This window comes from Chelonoidis abingdonii, chromosome 1 (assembly GCF_003597395.2).
Source record: "Chelonoidis abingdonii isolate Lonesome George chromosome 1, CheloAbing_2.0, whole genome shotgun sequence".
Classification (NCBI taxonomy): domain Eukaryota; kingdom Metazoa; phylum Chordata; order Testudines; family Testudinidae; genus Chelonoidis; species Chelonoidis abingdonii.
This window is the reverse complement of record NC_133769.1, coordinates 208,105,170-208,126,117: the sequence shown is the minus strand read 5'-3', so window position 1 is coordinate 208,126,117 and position 20,948 is coordinate 208,105,170.

Here is a 20,948-nt window from a genome sequence, read left to right as displayed (position 1 = left end):
GAGCTAAAGGAGCTGGAAGTGGAGGCTCACCTCTGAGCCTTAAAGGAGAAGGAAGCAGAGGCTGCCAGAGGTTTGTAGCTTTATATCAGCATCAGAGTGTGAGAGGCAGCCCTGGTTGGTGCATTTGGAGGGCTCAGTGGTCCCCCAGTCCAAGTTGCACTCTGGGTACCCTGTCAAAGTGGTGTCGTATGAATGCCCTAAATAGAAAGGCTTAGAAAGACAATCAGCACTACCCTGATCCTGCAACTGGATCAGTGCAGGTGGACCATTGTAATTCTGTATACCTCAATAAAGTGAAAGGGGCTCTATGTGGGTACAAAAATCCACCCATACAGATTGAATTGAGGGATGAAGGCTCACATAAGTAACAAATTTTCAATCCTTTTGCACCCCTGCCCATCTACAGCCACTTCTTCAGAATGCGATGTTCTAGTAAGTACTTTGCTGGTAATGTCACATCTTCATCTCTCTGTTGCCTTGCAAGCAAAGGGAAGCCAGCAGAGGCACAGATCTTCACTACTTGCATCTGCCTCCTTCTTACTCTGGGGACTTCCAGCTTGGAGAATTCTCCTCCTTTCAGTTGCTGGTGCTGCTCCACCCACTGGCAGGAAGACCTGAAGTCTCAAACACTCCAGCCACATTCAGCCCCTCCTGCTGGCCCCACTGCAAGTCCCGCCCCCCTTCTAATTCCTGTTTAGCTTCTGTAACTTGGTGGACTGATAAGTAACCAGTGTCTGTGATGTAACTGGCTCAGCATAAGTAGATGGCTAGTCCAATCTGAAGGGAGAGGCCTCTGTGACATTGTTGGCTCACCACATGGAGCTCAGTAAACGAATCTATTTGGAGTGTCTAATTCAGCCTCTCTACCAGTCTGAGCTGTGGTTAGAGCTTATGCTCTTCTGAGGCCTTAGACCTGCAGCTTTAGCATGCTGTGCCCAAAGCAAGACATGGGTCTTTAGTCTTGCCAATACTGAAGGCTCAAAAATCATGAGTCGGGCCCCCCAAACGAGGGTTGTTTTTTAAAAAATTATATTGTGTGTTTTTGGTCTGGCCTTTGACTTTTGAGGCTCCTCCCCATCCCCAGTGTGTCTGTGTCACAATTAGTGTAGCCCATGCTCCGAAATGTACTGGGTAAGGGGATGTTGGTCCCTGCTTCTGGAGGTTTCACCCCATATCTAAGCAACCCCTGACCAGGAATTAATTCTACCCCTAATCTCCAGATCAATCCTGAGTGAGACTCACTCATGGATACTGGAACAATTTGTATAGAGGGGGTGCTGAGAGCCATTGAACCAAACTGTAAACCCTGTATATAATGGAAACCTCTGCAAGCCAGTGGGTATAGCAGGATCCCAGCACCTATGGAGTCACTGAGGAAGAGCTTCATTCTGCCTGGCCCAATCATTTCAGATCCAGGCCTGTCAATTTGGATGAATCAAAATTTTAGGAAGAAACAAAGGTTTGGGCAGGAGGAGAATGGGACTGCAGGAGTCAGCAGAGCCAGAGTAGTGGATGCTGGATGGGATCAGTGGTGTTTGTTCATTTGTGGTGTGGGTTTTTTTCTTGACAACTGCTGTGGCCAAGACACTTAATAGGAAAGGACTGTTACAGTCTCTCCCAACCCTTCATTGGTTAGGTTTGTAATGTTATAATGCCATTTTTGGCAATCCATCTCTAATTGGATTTTTTTCCCCAAGAAATTGTCCATTTTGGAAACTTTTCATGCATCACTTTTAATTCTTTCCCCCCTTTCTGCTTGATCCAGTCATTTAAATAGGCTTATGTTGCAAAAGTAACTGGAGAAAAAACCAAAACCTGAAACCCTAGGAAAAAAAATTTGTAAAAGTTATTATGAATTTTTGGAAAAATGTAACATGGGTCAGTTTGAACCCTACAAAATGAAGACAAGCTGAATTTTTTCATGAAACCTTTCTTAATTTTTTTACTCGCTCTAGTAACGTATTGTTATGCTGGAGGGCATGTTAGCTACCTTCCATTCGGCCTAAATGAGGGAACAATTCAACGCTTCTTTGATAACAGACCCAATTGGATTGCAGTTGTTCTGTGTGGGTCAGAAGCAGAAAGCCTTGGGAGAAAGCAGACAGAAAAGCACTTTTAGTGTGGCATTAAGAGAAAGCCAAGAGAAAGCTTTTGGGCAGAGTGCTGGCTGGAAAGCAGCTTGGAACTGTGAGCAAGGAACCTGCCTGCTGTTCTCTGTTCCTGTTGTGTTGAAGGAAACAGGACTTTATTAACAAAGTTGTACACAAACAAGATAGCGTCACAGAAAAAACTGACTGTCATGAATTTCTTCTCCTAATGGAAACAATCCACAAAGCCTAAAATACTGGCTAACTGATTGGGCCAAAAGGGGTGACAGTATATTGGAAATCTGATCATTGTAGGCTCCTGGATTCTTGAGGGCAAGTCAGTGGTGGGGACTCCCTTTTCACCTGGGGAGGAGCGATTTCTAGAAATGGTAGGCCTCCTCTCTATTCTCTCTGGAAGGGAGGGGAGAAAGTCTCCTTATAGAAAGAGAGGCAAAGATTTGAAGCCCCCTAAGCTCTGCTGCCAGGGAACCAGCCCCTCTAGCTGCTCACACTGTAGTATCTTCTACCTGCTGTAGTATCTTCTAGTATTTTCTGGAACCCTAGGCATAACTAACAGTGTGGACCCAAGGCTGTGAACCAGAATAGGTCTGACTTTGGCAAAACACCAGTACCTTAGGTTTTGGCTAACACCAAGTAAGCACATTCCTGACCCGAGAGGATGGTCTAGGAACACCTAGAGTTCTCAAGCAACAGCATAAACACATTCCTAGGAGAAGGCACAGGAACACAACAACCCCGAGTAGGATAAGGATGGGATGACAGGATAATAGATAGGGATGTTTTGTTCTAACAAGCAAGTACAAGGATAAGGGTGGTAACCAACCAGCCAGGAGTGTAATATGTAAGTGGTTTGTATCAATGTATAAAAGAGGAAGTCATAGGAGGGACACTTTTGTCCACCCTAGAGCTCCAGCAAGGCCTATAGCAGCAATATCCTCATTTCACCATCTGTGAAGTAGTAAGAAGGGCAACTGCTCTGTGCGAGCTGAGATGCCTTCAAAAGGAGTGGAGGCGGAACTCTCTCTACTCTTTTCAGCAGCAGAAGAGCTGTGCTCCACACTTCTTTAATCCTACCACTGACAGTGTTTCCTTCTGAAATTCCCAACCATTAACTCCTGACTGTGCCTAGGATTGGGCTCCTTTTCCTCAGTTTGGGAGTCTCCCTATTTGTAACAATCATCTCCCTCTGCTCTCCTTTGGAAGTGGGGTAGCTCAGCACTAAAAGTTAATTAACTCTCTCCATGTCCATGCTGGATTTTTGAATTGAGAATCAGCACCTTGTCATATGGCCATGTGATAAAGCATGGGTCTGTGCCTGTAGCCAGGCTGTATAAGGAAAGAACAGCATGGCACATCCTGTATTGGGCAAACACTGAAATTCATTTTGAAAATTATCAATGAGTGTTGCATAGCAGACTGATTTTTTGTGTGTGTGTCTCATTATACTTTTTTGGCTAGTATATTACAGACTGCCATATGGCCCAATAAAAAAAAGGCTGTGTATATGCTGTCTCACATAATATATATGAAGACAAGATAATTAACACTGATTAAATCACTCTAAAAAACATATATGAAACATGGCGTTACAAATTATTTAATTGGAGTTGGCTGGCCAATTCTTTAGCTTTTGGCTGACTACTAACATGTCAAAGATGACGTTACACAGAGAGGTGGTTAACATGCTGTCACTCTGTGCACCACTTGCGCTGTAAAAACATTTCCTGAGTCTATGGATTTTCTTATTCTTTGAAGTAATCAGAGCAGGAGCCTAAATGTGGGCTCATCATTCCCAAGACAATGGGGAAAACTCGCAGAGTACCTTTTTTGCTTTCTTGCTGATGTTGTGAAGGCAAAAGAAGCTGAATGAATGATTGGATGAAATTTCTCTCAGGTGCAACTCTGACTTAACTCAGATTGAATTTGGCCTATTGTGTATCAGCATTGCATTCAGAAGCCAAGAAAGGAAGTGGGTAACAGAAGGCTGAACTCCTATGTGACATTCTCTGGAAAGCTATTGTAAAGAGTATAGCAAAAGCATAGAGTATTTCCTAGTGCTTTAGCTTACTCTCCAGGTGCCTAAAGATTAGGACACAGAAAGCTTTGCATAGCTCTCCTATCCAGAAAGAAATATTGAATATGCTGCTTTTCTATTTCTTTTTCCTTGTAGCCTAAAAGATTTCTCCAGCCAATATACTTTCTCAGTTTATTTAAAAAAACATAAGTGTTTGCTGACAGAGGCATAAGGCCTTTTATATGCTAAAATAACAGCAATCTATCTCCTGCTATAACTCTTATAGAGCTACTAAATCAATGTCAATAAAACAAGGTGTTGATTGGGACTACATAGTTAAGGAAGTTCCATTTTACAGTTAAATCAGGGATTCAGCCTCTGTGTTGTAAAATTACAGCACCTCATCCCCAAATTGACAGCCCTTACTCAGAACAAATTTTCTGAGAATTTACCAGTGAGTTTGTTAATTAGCTTGAGTTAAAATTAATTAAAACTGAGTTCTTAAAGAAATTTACCATGTTTCTTCATGCCAAATGATTACAACAATGGAACAATGCAGGCACTTCACACTTCGGTCCTGGGCTCCCGTGGAAGCTACAGAAGGCAACAATTCCCCTCTGTTTTTTGGCCATCATGAACTGAGGCTACGTCTACACTACAGGATAAATTTGAATTAGCTTAAACCGATTTTATAAAACAGATATTATAAAGTCGATTGTGCGCGTCCACACTAGGCACATTAATTCGGTGGTGTGCGTCCATGGTCCGAGGCTAGCATCGATTTCTGGAGTGGTGCACTGTGGGTAGCTATTGTAAAATAATGAGGCCAATAATGTCAATTTCAGTCCACACTAACACTATTCCGATATAGTAATATTGATTTTAGCATTACTCCTCTTGTTTTGTAGGAGTACAGAAATCGATTTAAAAAGCCCTTTAAATCGATATAAAGAGCAGTGTAGTGTGGACGGGTGCAGCGTTAAATCGATTTAACGCTGTTAAAATCGGTTTAACAGCATAGTGTAGACCAGGCCTGAGCCACACAGCTTCTGCGGCTTTTTCCATGCTGTTGGTCCTGGGCTCCTGTGGAGGCTACACAAGGCAACAATTCCCCGCCATTTTTCAGCCATCATGAACTGAGCCGCACAGCTTCCGCTGCAAACTCTGCTCTCCCGCTCTTGCATCACTAGCTAGTTTTTCCATGTTGCCATCTCTAGCCTCCATGGGAGCCCAGGACCGCCAACAATTCCCTGCCTTTTTTCGGCCATCATGAACTGAGCCACACAGCTTTCTCCGCAAACTCTGCTCTCGCTTCCACCACAAACTCTGCTCTCCTACTCTTGCAGCTCTAGCGAGCATCCCGACTCCGTGAAAGCTACAGAAGACAACCATTTACCGCCTTTTATCAGCCATCTTGAACCGAACAGCTCTCCTATGTTTCGCGCCCTTTTTCCAGGATTACTCGTGCAGGCGCCATAGCGTGGCAATCCTGGAGCCTGCTTAGAGCTCCACTGCAGTTTTGACCATTGTAAATACCTCGCACATTATCCATCAGTATGTGCAGTACCTGCAAGACCGGGCGAGGAAGCAATGACAGTGAGATTACTATACTGATGAAGACATGAACACAGACGTTCCTAGAAGCATGGCATGTGGTAATTGGGAGATCATGATGGCATTGGGCCAGGTGCATGCCATGGAATGCCGATTCTGGGCCTGAGAAACAAGCACATACTGGTGGGACCACATAGTATTGCAGGTCTGGGATGATTCCCAATGGCTGTGAAACTTTAGTATGCATAGGGTCACTTTAATGGAACTTTGTGACTTTCTGTCCCCTGCGCAAAGACACCAAAATGAGAGCAACACTCACAGTTGAAAAGAGAGTGGCCATAGCACTGTGGAAGCTTACAATGCCCGACAGCTACCAGTCAGTCGGGAATTAGTTTGGAGTGGGCAAATCTACTGTAGGGGCTGCTGTGCTGCAAGTAGCCAACGCAATCATTGACCAGCTGCTATCAAAGGTTGTGACTTTAGGAAATGTGCAGACCATTGTGGATGGCTTTAATGCACTGGGGTTCCCTAACTGCGGCAGGATGATAGACAGAATGCATATTCCTATCTTGGCCCTGGCACACCAGGGCACGCAGTATATAAACTGCAAGGGGTACTTTTCCATGGTGCTGCAAGCACTGGTGGATCACAAGGGATGTTTCACCGACATCTACGTGGGATGGCCAGGAAAGGTGCATGAAGCTCGCATCTTCAGGAACTCTGGCCTGTTTGAACAGCTGCAGAAAGAGACTTACTTCGCAGACCAGAAAATTACTGTTGGGGATGTTGAAATGCCTATAGTTATCTTCAGGGACCCAGCCTACCCTTAAGCCATACACAGGCACCCTGGACAGTAATAAGGAGCAGTTCAACTATAGACTGAGCAAATGCAGAATGGTGGTAGAATATGCTTTTGGACATTTAAAAGCACGCTGGCGCAGTTTACTGACTCAGTTAGATCTCAGCACAGCCAATATTCCAATTGTAATTGCTGCTTGTTGTGTGGTCCATAATATCTGTGAGAGTAAGGGGGAAGACGTTTACAGCAGGGTGGGAGGTTGAGGCAACTCGCCTGGCAGCCAGTTTCGCACAGCCAGACAGCAGGGTGATAAGAAGAGCACAGCAGGGTGCGCTGCACATCAGAGAAGCTTTAAAAGCCAGTTTCATGACCATAGTGCCCTGCCTTCTCTCATTGTGTGCCTCCCTCCTCTCTTTGAGTTCCTGTAATGCTTTATGGGACTCCACAATTGTTTGCTTCCACACATTTAGCTGGGCCCTATCAGTGTGGGAGGACTGCATTAGCTTGGTGAACATGTCCTCCTGAGTTCATTTTTTCTACCTTCTAATCTGGACCAGCCTCTGGGATGGAGTAGATAGGGGCTGCGTAGAAACATTTGCACCTGCAGGAGGAGAAAAAGGGAGGGTAGTATTTTAAAAGATACATTTCAGAGAACAAAGGGGACACTCCCTCTCAGTGAAACAGGCAATTCATAGTACAGAGCACATGTTCTTTCTGTACAAGTTAGCATGTTGCCTCTTATACTGAAGTGCCTGCCACTTTGGTGTGAGTAAGCCATCACACATGTTCGCGCAACAGAATTCAGCTTGCAGGCAGCCTAGGGGCACTTGGGGTTCTGCTTCTTTTACATTCATTTCAATGCCAAACTGCCGGGCCCCTTTCTCATAGCAAGCAATGCCTGGTGGATTTGCCATAAAAAAAGGAGGGCCTGTGGGCTCTCTGGGATGATCGCTTCACACAACACTCCCCCCTCCCCCTCCCCCTCCCCCGCACCCACCGCGTGGCTCTGATCAGGGATAAGCCCTCTAAACTGAATGCGAGCAGCCCAGTACAGCTGGGTTTCCCTAGGGCCGGCTTTAGGCCAATTCAACCAATTCCCCTGAATCGGGCCTCACCCCTTAAAGAGGGCCCCGCACCCACGCCCCAGTACGGCATACCAGCAAGAGCCGGTGCGCTGTACCAGGGTGGCCCAGCTTCCCCAGGGGGCAATTTAAAGGGCCTGGGGCTCCCAGCAGGGGTTGGAACCCAAGTCCCTTTAAACTGCCACCAGAGCCCCACTGCTGGAGCCCTGGGGTAGGGCTGCGGGGCTCTGGGGGCTATTTAAAAAGTCCGGGGCTCCCGTTCCTTCTACCATCCCAGCCCTTTAAATAGCCACTGGAGCCCGGCCACTTCCCCAGGGTTCCTGTGGCTATTTACAGGGCTGGGGCAGTGGAAGCAGGGGAGCCCCGAGGCCTTTAAATAGCCCCTGAGCCCTGGGCTGCTGCTGCTACCTCGGTGGGGGAGGGAGGAGGAGGATGGGGCACTCACCGTACAGGGTGGGCTGTACCCGCATCCCTGCCCGCAGCCAGCCCCACACCCCCTGCCCACACCAGTCCCTATCTCCAGCCAAACCCGCACCCCTTGCCCTGCCTGCAGCCAGACCCTACCTCCAGTCAGCCCCTGCCCTGCCTCCAGCCAGCCCCATGTCCACTGGTGCCCTGCAGTTCCCAGGGCAGTAACCTCGCACACCTGCTTCAATGAGAGGGGCAGGGAGCAGCTGGGACCCACACATGTGCACACCCTAGGATGACCAGACAGCAAGTGTGAAAAATCGGGACAGGGGGTGGGGGGTAATAGAATCCTATATAAGAAAAAGATCCAAAAATCGGGACTGTCCCTATAAAATTGGGACCTCTGGTCACCCTAGCGCACCCCCAGGGAGTGGTGGGGACCCACGCATGTGAAATGGAGCTCATTTCTAGTTCAGGCCCATCTTTTTTGAAAAAAACTTTAGGTAGGGTTAACAGACATCCATGTTTTTCCAGACATGTCAGGGTTTTTGGTTCTTAAATCGCCATCCAGAAAATACGGACTTATGGTAACCCTATTGGTACAAAAAATACACACTATGGCACATCCCTTAAATCAGAACTTTTTATAGGGAACTGGTTGCAAAGAAATGAAAGGCTTTTTTTTAAAAAACTTTTTTTTTTTTTTTAGTCATCCCTGCCGGGGTCCCGCCGAAAATGTTCACATTGGGCCCCGCACTTCCTAAAGGCGGCCCTTGGCCCCTGCCCCCCACCGTGTGGCTCCGATCAGGCTCTCACTGATCAGAAGTACCTTCTCCAGGGTCATGGTCCGGGAGCCAACCTTGGGAGTGGGGGGAGGCTATTGGCTCTGTAACGAGGCGGTGTGGCTCCCCTCCTTCCCAGGGAGGGTCGAGCCCCGTCAGACACCTAAGGGGGCGGGGCCACTGAGCAGTGAGCCCACCCCTTAGAGGGTCAGGAGGCGACCCAGAAGTATAAAAGACGGCCCTCAGCTGGAGCCCAGCTGCCATCGGGAGCAGACCTGCCAGAGGGTGCTTGTGACTGGGAAGCTGCTGAGGCCCAGGGCCGTTGCCCTGACTGGCCGGAGTTTCTCCGCACCCGCTACGACGAGGAGCTGCCGGAGCTTTCCTGCACCCACTATAATAAGGAGCTGCCGGAGCTGCCCCGTCCCTGCTACTACCCTGAGGAACCCCTGGACCAGGCCTGGCCAGACTTGCCAGAGGTACTGGCGGACCTACCGCCCAGCCCTGGCCGGGAGGAGTCCATGCTATAAGACTTCCCAGGGACTAACGCCCCAGGTCAGGTATGCCCAGAGGGGAGATTGGAAGTAGCCCGGGGGCAGCTGACTCCAGTCAGACTGCAGGTATGCCAGCACCCATGGCAGTGTGTTGCGGCCAGGAACCCCACTGACCGTCAGCGGTGATAGCTGCTACTAGGGCCCTCGGCAGGAACGCAGTGGAGTGGGTGGGCCTGTGTTCCCCCTGCCACCTGTACCCGGGTGGCAGAATCCCCCTCTTCCCGGCCTAAAGAGGCCATCAAGTCTAGTCGTGCCTGCTCAACCCTGAGCCACAAGAGTCTGAGCTATTGTAATTGTGTGTTTGGTGCACCCACAGTTAAAGGGGGCCCAAACCAAGGGCTGGGCCCTCTTGAACTGTGCTACTGCTCGGTCCTGCCCCAAATGGCCTGAGCTGCCTGAACTATTGATTGCTCAACCCTGAGCCATGAGGACCTGAGCCTTTATAATTTCGTATTCATTGCCCCGCCCTATAGTAGAAGGCCGGAGCCCAAGCGACTGTGCAGCGGTGCTCACCCTTGAAGACAGAGGCCGCTTCAGATGATGTGTGTCGAGGCCAGTGTGGCTCCCTCCTCCCAGGGAGGGTCGAGCCCCGGCCCTGCACCTTCACAGGCTCCAGCATTAAGAATAGTTCCTGGTTAGGGGGGAAAACGGATTCCCCACTTGCCACCTGTGCACTGTCCTCCTCCTCCTCTTTGTCCTCCAATGACTCTTCCTCCTTGCTCCGTGCAACTCCCCCCTTGCAGGTGTCCACGGATAATGGTGAGGTAGTGGTGGCATCAGCCCCCTATAATTGCATGCAGCTCATGGTGGAAGCAGAATGTATGGGGCTGTGATTCAGAGCGCTCATTCACCTCCCTGGCTTTTTGGTACACTTGCCTGAGCTCCTTGATTTTTGTTTGATGCTGCTCTGTCCTTGGAGTAGCCTCTTTCCATCATGGCCTTGGAGACTTTAGCGTAGGTTTTTGCATTCCTTTTTTTGAACATAGTTCTTCCATAACAGATTCGTCTCCCCAACATGCAATGAGATCCAGTACCTCCTGTTTGGACCATGCTGGAGCTTGTCTGCAAATCTGGGATGGCGTGATCTCTTGTGATGGTGGACTTTGCATGGTCACCTGTGATGGTGGACTGTGCTGATGGTCACCTGTGCTAATGGTGACCAAACAGGAAATGAAATTCAAAAGTTCCTGGGGCTTTTCCTGCCCACCTGGCTAGTGCATCAGAGTTGAGAGTGTTGTCCAGAGCAGTCACAAGGGAGTATTTTGGGATAGCTCCTGGAGGCCAATAATGTCAAATTGCATCCACAATACCTTTAACCTAGGATTGCCATCTCAATTTAAGTGCTACTCCACTTGCTGAGGTGGAGTACTGTCATAAACAGATGGTTAAGGGTTAATGTCTCTTTTACCTGTAAAGGATTAAGAAGCTCAGTGAACCTGGCTGACACCTGACCAAAGGACCAATGGGGGGACAAGATACTTTCAAATCTTGGTGGAGGGAAGTCTTTGTTTGGCTGTTTGTTTTGTTCGTTGTTAGCTCTTGGGGCTAAGAGGTACCGGACGTGCAACCAAGTCTTTCTCCAATCTTTCTGAAACAGTGTCTCATGTTCAAAATAGTCAGTACTAGCTAGAAAAGGTGGATTAGTCTTATGTTTGTTTTCTTAACTTGTGAATGTGTATTTTGCTGGAAGAATTTTTACCTCTGCTTGCTGTAACTTTGAATCTCAGGCTGGGTGTGTGGGGGGGAAGTCCCTCTAGTCTATATGCATCTGAATACCCTGTAAGACATTTTCCATCCTGATTTTACAGAGATATTTTTTATCTTTTCTTTCTTTAATTAAAAGCTTTCCTTTTTAAGAACCTGATTGATTTTTTCCCCTTGTTTAAGACTCAAGGGGATTGGGTCTAAACTCACCAGGGATTGGTGGGGGAAAGGAGGGGGAGGGAAGGTTAATTCCTCTCTGTTTTAAGATCCAAGGAGTTTGGATCCATGTAGCCTCTCCGGGTAACCCAGGGAGGGGAAAGGAGCAGGGATGGTTTATTTCTCCTGGTTTTAAGATCAAAGCGGTTTGGGTCTTGGGTTCCCCAGGGAAGGTTTTAGGGGAACAAAGTGTGCTAAACACTATATTTTGGCTGGGGCAGCGCTATCGGATCTAAGCTAGGAATTAAGCTTAGAAGGGTCCATGCAGGTCCCCACTTTTGGATGCTAAAGTTCAGACTGGGGGAAAAATACCTTGAGAAGTACAGAAATCAGATTAAAGAGCCCTTTAAATAAAAAAACTGTTTGATTGTGTGGACGGAATAATTTTTGTATTTTTTTTTTTTCAAATTAACTCTGCTAATTCCAAAATAACAGACTAGTATAGACCAGGCTTAAACGAGTGAAGGCTGCAAATTAAGGGCTAGATTCACCAGCATGCTTTGATTGCTCTCCACTGCTCTAGAGGTGCAAAGCTGTGGTAAATCCAGCTAAAGTGGCTGGTGTGCTCCAATTGCATTGGTGTACCAATGACTCTGATCTTAAAGTAAAAGAAATTATTCAAAGTCTAATTATTTGAAGCTATTTAGTATCACATGGTAGCATTCTCTTTGGGTTTCTTCAGTGTTTGTATGAATTTAAATTATTTTAAGAGTTAAAGAAATTTGAGATAAAAGAAACCCACTGTTGAGGTTGAGTTAAGGCTGAGAGTATATATCAGTAACTTGAAGGTTAAAAAAAAAATTCCAGGGAATTGAATTAAAAGTTACACTTAAAAAATCCAAACATGCTAAGGAACCAAAACAATAGCTGCCTGTCAGGAACGAGAGTCAGCAGCCAAGCCTGGCACTTACAGCTACAGTAGAACTGCCTGATTGGCTAAAGGGAAGCAGCTGCACAGGTTACTAGTTGCTCAGCACTTACACTGTCTGGTTTGTTCCCAGCCTTGCTCCAGCCCTGCTCTGGCTTCTGGTTCTGGCTCCTTCTGTGACCCTAAGCTCTCATTAATAGTGCCCAATTCTTGCTCTAACCACATCCCAGTTGCTGGCACTGCACTGTGATGCCCAGGGGCGGCTCCAGGCATCAGCACTCCAAGCACGTGCCTGGGGCGGCAAGCCGCAGGGGGCGCTCTGCAAGTCGCTGCAAGGGCAGCAGTGGCTTGCCTGCGGAGGGTCCACTGGTCCCGCAGCTTCGGCGGACCTCCCGCAGGCACGCCTGTGGGAGGTCCACCGAAACCGCGGGACCAGCGGCCCCTCCATGCTTGGGGTGGCAAAATGTCTAGAGCCACCCCTGGTGATGCCACAAAGGGGAAGGAGGTGGCATATAAGGAAAAAAAATTGAACATCTTTCAGAAAAGTCAGTTTAATCTTGATCTACAAACACTAAAATGCCATAGTCATAATTCTTTGGCTATTGCATGTCAGTTTTAAGTGACAGACAATGCTGTGGGATTAAGTCCTTTAATAGAAATGACTTTCTATAACCTTTAGCTAAATGATTCTTTATTTCTGAGGTACATAAACTTTCAATGATAAAAGGGAGGAAACACAGTTTGAGTGAAATGTGATCATTTTGGAATTGAAATGAATGATGTCTATCAAAATGAGAGTTTTCTGATAGGCAAGGCTGTACAGGTGCCTTGATTTAGGAAAGCATCTCTAAACACATGCCTTAATCACACACACTCTACAAGATATGCACCACATGCCTAAGTTAGCTATATACACATGCACTGCCTTCTTTCATTCCAAACACCCACTAGAAGTACTTTAAAAGAAACAGCAAACTTAGTAGCAGACCCTGAACTAAACCACGGGTCTTTTTGTACCAACAGCTAATGCCTAAATGTACTAGGTGAGTGGGGCTCCCACTCAAGCCACTGCACTTCTTTGTTAACACACTGGAAAAATGTGATTTAGTAAGAATGCTTTTTGCCATGTTGGTGCATCTTCTTCTACCGGTCTCAAAACATGTTATGAAGGAGGGTAAGCATTACTCCGCTCACTTTGCAATTGGTCTGAGTACTGAAAGGCCATGAAACATTTGTAGGAGAGACATTGTGGTTTAGTAGCTAAGATAAGGATTTGATGACGGGCTTTCATTTCCATCTCACTATTTATTTTCAATAATCAAATGAGCACACAAATGTAATTTTTCCTACATTCCCACAGCAAGGAGTTTTAAAGGAGCATAGATTGGGACTTTTCTGCTTAAAATTAGAAGTTCCAACTATAACCTTTCTGCCAGGTACTAACGGCAGAAACAATGCCCAGGTCCTTTTCTAAAATAAAGGCTAGAGCCCCAGCCAGAGCTCCTACTTACCAATTACTCCTACTTCTGGTTAATTAAAATAGAACCTCCCTGCTCACTTTGGCAAGTAGCCCTGTCTCACACACAAGCACTCAGAGTCCATAGGAATGTGGAACCAAAGTACCTTCCTTTTAGGGGAAAAGAGGAAAAAACTGAACAAAAGAAAACACAGTTACCATGTATATAGATTTACAGACAAGAAATTGAGCAAAACCCAGTCAGTGTGTCAGGAATATGACCAACACCATAGCCCCAAATATTAATTGTCTGGCCTATTTAAGTCCAGAATTCCTAGTCACAAAACACCCTCACCTATTTAAAACCTGCACTCACAGGTCCAAGTTGACTCACTAGTAATTAAGGATATAAGTAAGTAGGTGCTCTCCTCTGCCTGATTGCTTCTGTCCAAAGAAGTCTGCACCACCAGGACCTACTTTGATGTGCGGTTACCTGGTTCAGTTCCATGCTGTCAGCACCGCTGGTCTCATCTGTCCTCACTGCCAATTCAGCTTGGCCCAGTCACACAGAACCACTCTATGCATAGTTCAGAATACCTAGGTGGGGCACCCCAAACACACAGGGCTCTCCATGAGAGAGATGTCCTAGTCCCTAAGACAGAGCCTGCTAGCTTCTTTTGTTGAACTTGAATCTTGTTCCTAAACTATTTCACTGCCTATGAAACCAGGGTGACCCACTGAGTCCAGGATAAATCTTGCAGATGTCTGTGCTTGTTACTATAACTGTGTTATGAAAAAGCAAAACCTAGACAAATTCCAACTAAACCAACAAAACACACCATGTGGAATGGTAGGTAAACTATAGGTTAGACTTTATGTAAATGAGGCTGGCAAGTGTTGTTCCCTCCCTTCCCCGATAAGGAAAAGTAGACATGTTTCGCTGTCCCACCACTCCCTGTCTCTCATCTTATGAGCCAATAGGGTACTGAAACAGGCAGTAATCCTTCTCGATAGCAACAGTGTCATTTTAAAGTTAGAGAAAGGAACAGAGGGTCAGAAAACCTTGGTTCTATTCCTGACTCTGATTTCCTGTTTGACCTTAGGCAAGTCATTTTAACCTTTCTGGTGAAGTCATGGCCCTGCTGAAATCAATGGCAAAACTCCTATTGACTTCAAAAGGGCTAGGATTTCACTCTCCATTTTTATTTCCCCATATGTGAAATGGATATAACATACACTTCATACTTAGTGCCTTTCATCAAGGAATCCCAAAGCACTGTATAGAAGTATTAATAATATTAGGAGAACTATAAGTGCTTAAAGTAGGAGTCTTAAATTTCAATTCTCAGCCTGCTCACAGGAATGGAGCAGATAGCAGAGGGAAGGAACAGGGTGACTTATACATGATGTCAACGTAACTCATTTTTTCAGGTCAGTTGATATGTAGGTTGCCTACCTGAGAAATCTGTGGTTTGAACCAAGTGACTTGTTTCTTCCTTTTAAATATTATTTAATGAGAAAGTTTCAGATCTTTTCAGCATTCCTCAGGACAGAAACATTAATCAAATATTACTTGTGTCTGTATCGCACAACAAAAATAAAGTAGTCCTTTTGGTTTAAAGACAGAAATATGTATACATCTATTTAAACAAGATTATTTAAATACAAGCTGGATCTCTGCCAGAAATGGAAAGAGAAATGACTGGAAAAATAATTTTCAGGATCACAGCTAGCAGTATCTGCTTGCTTAGAAGAGGAAGCTGTAATAGCTACTATAACATTTGCTGCTTTAAAAATACGTATCTATTGTATGAGACAGAATGACCTACAATAGTCAACATGACAGTTCAGAAACAAGATAACCCATTAAGATTAGAATTCATTAGCTGTGATCATCTTGTTTATACTATGTAACGTGGGCTACATGACCTTCATGGATGTAGGGTAGCAAGCTGCAGGATAAACAGTCTGAACTCCTCTCTTGGGAATTTATTTTGCAAATTACTGCCACATAATCAAAATGTGGCAGTTTACTTTTATCATTCTGTGTTTAGTTTGGCTTTTATAAAACTATTTTGAGACAGATAATTCACTTGACTCAGTTGTTTCCCATTTAACTTAAAAACAATTCTTGTTTTTACAATAAACAGGAAAGTAAGACAAAGTAGTTATTTTTACTTTGCAAATACAATGTGCTGCTTTACTACCCTTGGCCCTACATAGATAAGGCCAGAAGGGACCATTGTGATCCACTAGTCTGACTTCCTTTATAGCACAGTCCATAGGATTTCCCTGAATTAATTGCTCACCATCTGACAGCCCTGCACATCATCCACATCACACTGATAGGGTAGAAATTAGAAATGGGCGTAAGCTGCATCTTCTGCGTAAGTTCCGTATCTGGGTATCGAACACACCAATGTTTTTGGGTGTTTGAAACCAGGATTTTAGTTGCACTAAACTGGATGCAACCTAGTTACAGTGCCATCCTTCCCAGCAGACACAAACTTAGGACCATTCCCTTCCTGAGCTTTAGCTGTATTTACAACCAACTCCAAGAAAACTGAATTACCCTTAACCATCACAGGCTGAAAGGCACCTTCTGTCTGCTCCACAGACACAGAAAAGCTGGAGACACATTCTCCTTCACCAGGCACAAAACTTGGGATTTCATTTCCCTTGTCCCAGCACACAGGGCTGTTCACAGACAACTGCTTGGAGACCAAGGTAGCCTCTTCCATAGGCAAGTCATACCCCACAGACACAAGGCACATTTTCCTTCACTGTTACAATTCTCCAACACAGGAAAACATGGTAAGGAGAGGACATCTAATCTTCCACTACCGTTTTCCCCAACTGGCTGACTAGACACAGCCAGTAAGCTCACCAGGCTCCCTAGGCTCCATTCAGACTTTCCCTACAGGCACATTGCCACTACCAAGCAGATAAGCTCCTGCTTTTTTTCGCTACATGAGCTCTTCAGCAAAATCACAGTTACCCATTTCTAGGTTCACCTTTACAAGCTGCACTAGTCACTAATATCATTACCCATAGCAAATTTAACCTTTCCTTTCTCAGTTAGGGCTTCCACCTGACCATTTACTTGAAATTTTCTGAGAAAACATCTCAGAATTAGTATATATTCATCGGGTCGCAATTTTTGGTTTTCTTAATTAAATTTATTTTTTTTATAATTGGCATAATAATTGCAGTGCCGATCAGCAAGGTATTACCCGAGGTGGGGGAATCAATTTGGAAACAGTACGTCTTTAGATTTTCTAACAATATGCGGCTACATTTCCCAAAGCTGAGAGGGATCCTGCAGCATCGAGGTTTCCCATAGTCTCCCGTGCACTGAGGCTGCAGGGAACAAGTCAGCTGGCTGACACCTAAAGCTCGGGTGGCCCGAAGGAGCATCCTGTATACTGCCAGGGTTAATAGTACGTATACCTTTTCAGAGTTTTTCGTCGACCAAGGGAAGACAGATCCATTCTATTTTTTGATTGTTCGGAATTTTGGGCTAGTAAAAGGTGAGACTGCAATGTTGGAACTGTTCTTTATCTGCGCGGTTTGGCAGAGTGCCCACGGGCCATGGCCCATACTGCCCCTGTGTGCCTGTTCGTGAAACGCCAGTAAATGCCATGTAATCACAGGGCGAAAGGAAATGCAGGCCTGTTATTTACCAAGGCTGCACGTGCAATAGACTGATACAGTAGGGAATGCAAGGAGAGTATGGGTATGATGCAAAACTGCAGACACACACAACTAAATTAATCATTAAAGTTTTATTGGAAGATAGTTACAAAGGGGTAAGGGACAGCGAGTATGATTAGCTAATAGAGTTAATAAAACTTAACACCTGACTGAAATATCTACTAACAATATTTATAAACAAAGATGCAGCATTTAGTAATAACCGATACTTACAAATACAAACCAACGCATAACGACCGGCAAACGTAGAAACTCTGTTTGAAACACGTGAGCTGAGAAAGAGGCTTCGAGGTGATCAGGCTCGGTTACGGGTGTACACAGGATACACAGGATTCGTTTTTCTTTCTCCTTTCCCTGCCTGCACGTGGCAGGGTGACCTAAAGTACCTTCTATGACATCACAGAAGTGTCATAAGGGGACGGGGCCCAAAACCTGTGTGTGTTTGTTTCTGATTGGCACAAGCAAAGTTTACACCAAGTAGGGGAGCAGGTGCCTTAAAGTCTGGCTTCGCTCCCAAAGGGTGAGGAGATGCATATTGTTTTAGAATGCGTTCAACACTGAATGACAAAAGAAGAGGCCAGGGCAATACCGGTATGGGCAAGTTCTACAGGATACAGACAGGAACTCATCTTAACAGCACTTATTATAAAGATAGGGCCAGGGCCATGACAGGGGTGCGTGTGTGTGTGCGTTTCAGATTCCCATCACAAAGCTTGCTGGTTTTTAGATCTAGGGCTGTGGTTTAGGATTGTCTTCAGTAGAAACTGAACAGTACTGGCATTGTATAGCCAATGAGAGGGATCAAGTAAGCTATTCCACTGTTCAAATGTTCACAGTTCAATGGCTGATTTGGGCTTAGGGTTCAGCTCTAGATTCCATTTATCCAAACCTGCAAGGTACAGAAGTTTTGGGTAAATGGTAATGGTTTGGGTCAATATGTGTAATTAGTACATATTTTAAAAAGAGGGTGACTGAAATTAGGCGCTTAAATAAGTGTTTTGATTTTCAAAGGTCTTAAGCACCCACAAATCCCACCGCAATTGATGTACTACATAGTTTTAGCATAATTCTATGTCTCTCAGTGCCATATATAATAAGAAAAACACGTCTGAACTAAACACTCTTGATAGGCTTATAACAAAGGGAACATCAGTAATGCAAAGGTGCAGTGACAGAAGTCTACTCCCTAAACACTTGTTAGTGAGAGCGAGTGCCAGAGAAATATTAATCAGCCAAATCACTGATGTTCTGTACTTGTTTGATCTTCAGAGCCTAGAAAGCTCTATGTGGGCTCTTAAGCTGACAAAGGGTTAGAAATGTAGCCCTGTCTCAGACAGTTGAGCTATTATTCCTCTAAGGAGAGAGGGGTGACCCTGCACTATGAGAGTGCTCAACCTTGCCTTTTTCATGTGGACTAAGGTTAACTCCCAGAAAGGGGAAGAATTGCCTCCCCTCATACTTGGAGGTAGAGCAATGCAACCCCATTCTAGGGTGACTATATAGCAAGTGCTGCTGTAACAGGAAACTGTTGAGGACAGAGGAAGTGCCAGTATCCATGGCAATAGGATGCTTTAAAGGTAAAGCCCGTGACAGGTTTAATAGTGACTGCAGTTGATGACTCTAGAGCAGGGGTTCTCAACCTTTTTCTTTCTGAGGCCTCCCAACATATTATTAGAAACTCCAGGGCCCAATGTGCGTGGGCCTCTGGACTTGAGCCACAAGAAGGGGGGTGCTCAGGACTTCAGCCATGAAATGTGGGGTGGGGAAGAGACTTCAGGCTTCAGCTGCTGGGACTCAGGGCTTCTGCCCTATGGGATGCCGGGGCTGAAGCCTCAGGAGCCAAGCTCCCAGCTTTAGTCCCACATGAGGGTGGACTTGTGGATTCTGCCTTGTGGGGGCACCAGGGTTTAGAGCTCTGGGCTTTCAGCCCCCTGGAGGGCATTGGGGATTGAAGCATTTAAGCCCCACAGGGGGCCCAGGGGCCCTGAAACCAGCTTGTAGACCCTGGTTGAGAATTGCTGTTCTAGAGAATGCTGAAGACACTGATGCATTGTCTGTGAAATTTTGCCTTTTTTCATCCAAATATCAGGACTGGCCCTATAAAATCCAGATATCTGGATCTGGTCACCCTAGCTGGGGAGCGCATCTCTCCCTCAGGCGGAGCTGCACAGGGCAGGATGAGCTGCTGTGGCTCCACGGGTGCCCTGTCCCTGAGATCAGATGCTGTGCTAACTTCACCATGGTCCATTGGGCTGGCGGTGGTGCCCATTGGCGTGTGATCGGACCTGAGGGTTTGCTGCTGCTGTTGCCACCTGGCCCCCAAGAGTGGATTTGTGGTCCTGCAGTTTTCCACCTATCTCCTCCTCTACTGCAGCTGTTGAACCAGCAGGCTGGGGGTGAGCAAGCATGAAAGCAGTGCTGTGTTGCCATTTAGATTGTCATTTAACAAATTTGTTTGCCAAAAATGTTTGCTAACAATCCTGAATCAATTTCAGTTTTTTTTTTAAAAAAAAAATCAATATCTTAGCCAAAAACAGAAAATTAAGTTGTTGACAGTTATTTGTGACAAGTTTGGTATTGGGGAAGGGGAGTGGGCTGGTTTCATCAAGAAACAAATGTTTGACTGACATTCCTACAGCCCTGTTACTGCTAAATAGAGCCCTCCAACAACTGAATATGCTCATCTCTTTACTAGTGTAATGAAGCAGAGGTTCCCAAACTTTAACAGCCCGCAAACCCCTTTCGCTAACATTGTGAAGTGTCATGACCCCCTCCTAAAAATGAATATTTTCAGGGATTTAAGTTTAAATTTCCTCAGTGTGATGGATGCCCCAACTGCCTGCCCCGCTCTTCCTGGGGTTCAGGCTGCTGGCTCCCCCGCTGATGGGGGTAGGGCTCAGGCTGCCAGCCTCACTTTTCCTGTTACTCAGCCTGCCAGCCCCGCACGAGCACTGGGGTTCAGGCTGCTGGCTCCCTTGCTGACTACCAGGACTTTGGCTGCCAGCCCCAACTGCCTGGCCCCACTCTCCCTGGGACTTGGGCTACCAGCCCCGTGTGGAGTGCTGGGGTTTGGGCTGTCGGCTCCCATGCTGACCGCCAGAACTCGGGCGGCCAGCCTAAACTGTCCAGCCCCGCTCTCCCTGGGGCTCGGGGTGTCTACCCTGCAACCAGGTCCCACCTGCTGTCTCCAATGGCCGCCATTAATGAAATTTTTCTTGCGAGCCCCCTGTAACGTTCTGCAAACCCCCAGAGGTTTGCAAACCTCAGTTTGGGAACCACTGGTACAGGGCAGGGGTCAGCAACCTATGGCACATGTGCCAAAGGTGGCATGCCAGCTGATTTTTGATGTTCTGGGGTTCCAGCTGCTGCCCCATTGCCAGCCAGGGTCCCAGCTGCCAGCCCCACTCAGCACCCGCTGCTGGTCTGGGGACCCCCAAGGAACCCCAGGCTGGCAGCAGTGTAAGCAGGCCATTGGCTGAGACCCCAGCTGAGCCACTCAACCCACTGTTGGCCTGGGGTTCCATTCACTCAGCTGGCAGCAGGCTGAGCGGGACTAAATTCAATGAAATAGGAAAACAAGAGCAACTAATGACAAAGTGCAAGAACCTAGAGATCGTTCTGAAGCACAGTGATAGTTCTGATTTAAATGGACTTGAACTGTACGAAGAATTGAGTACACTGTCATCAGTGTT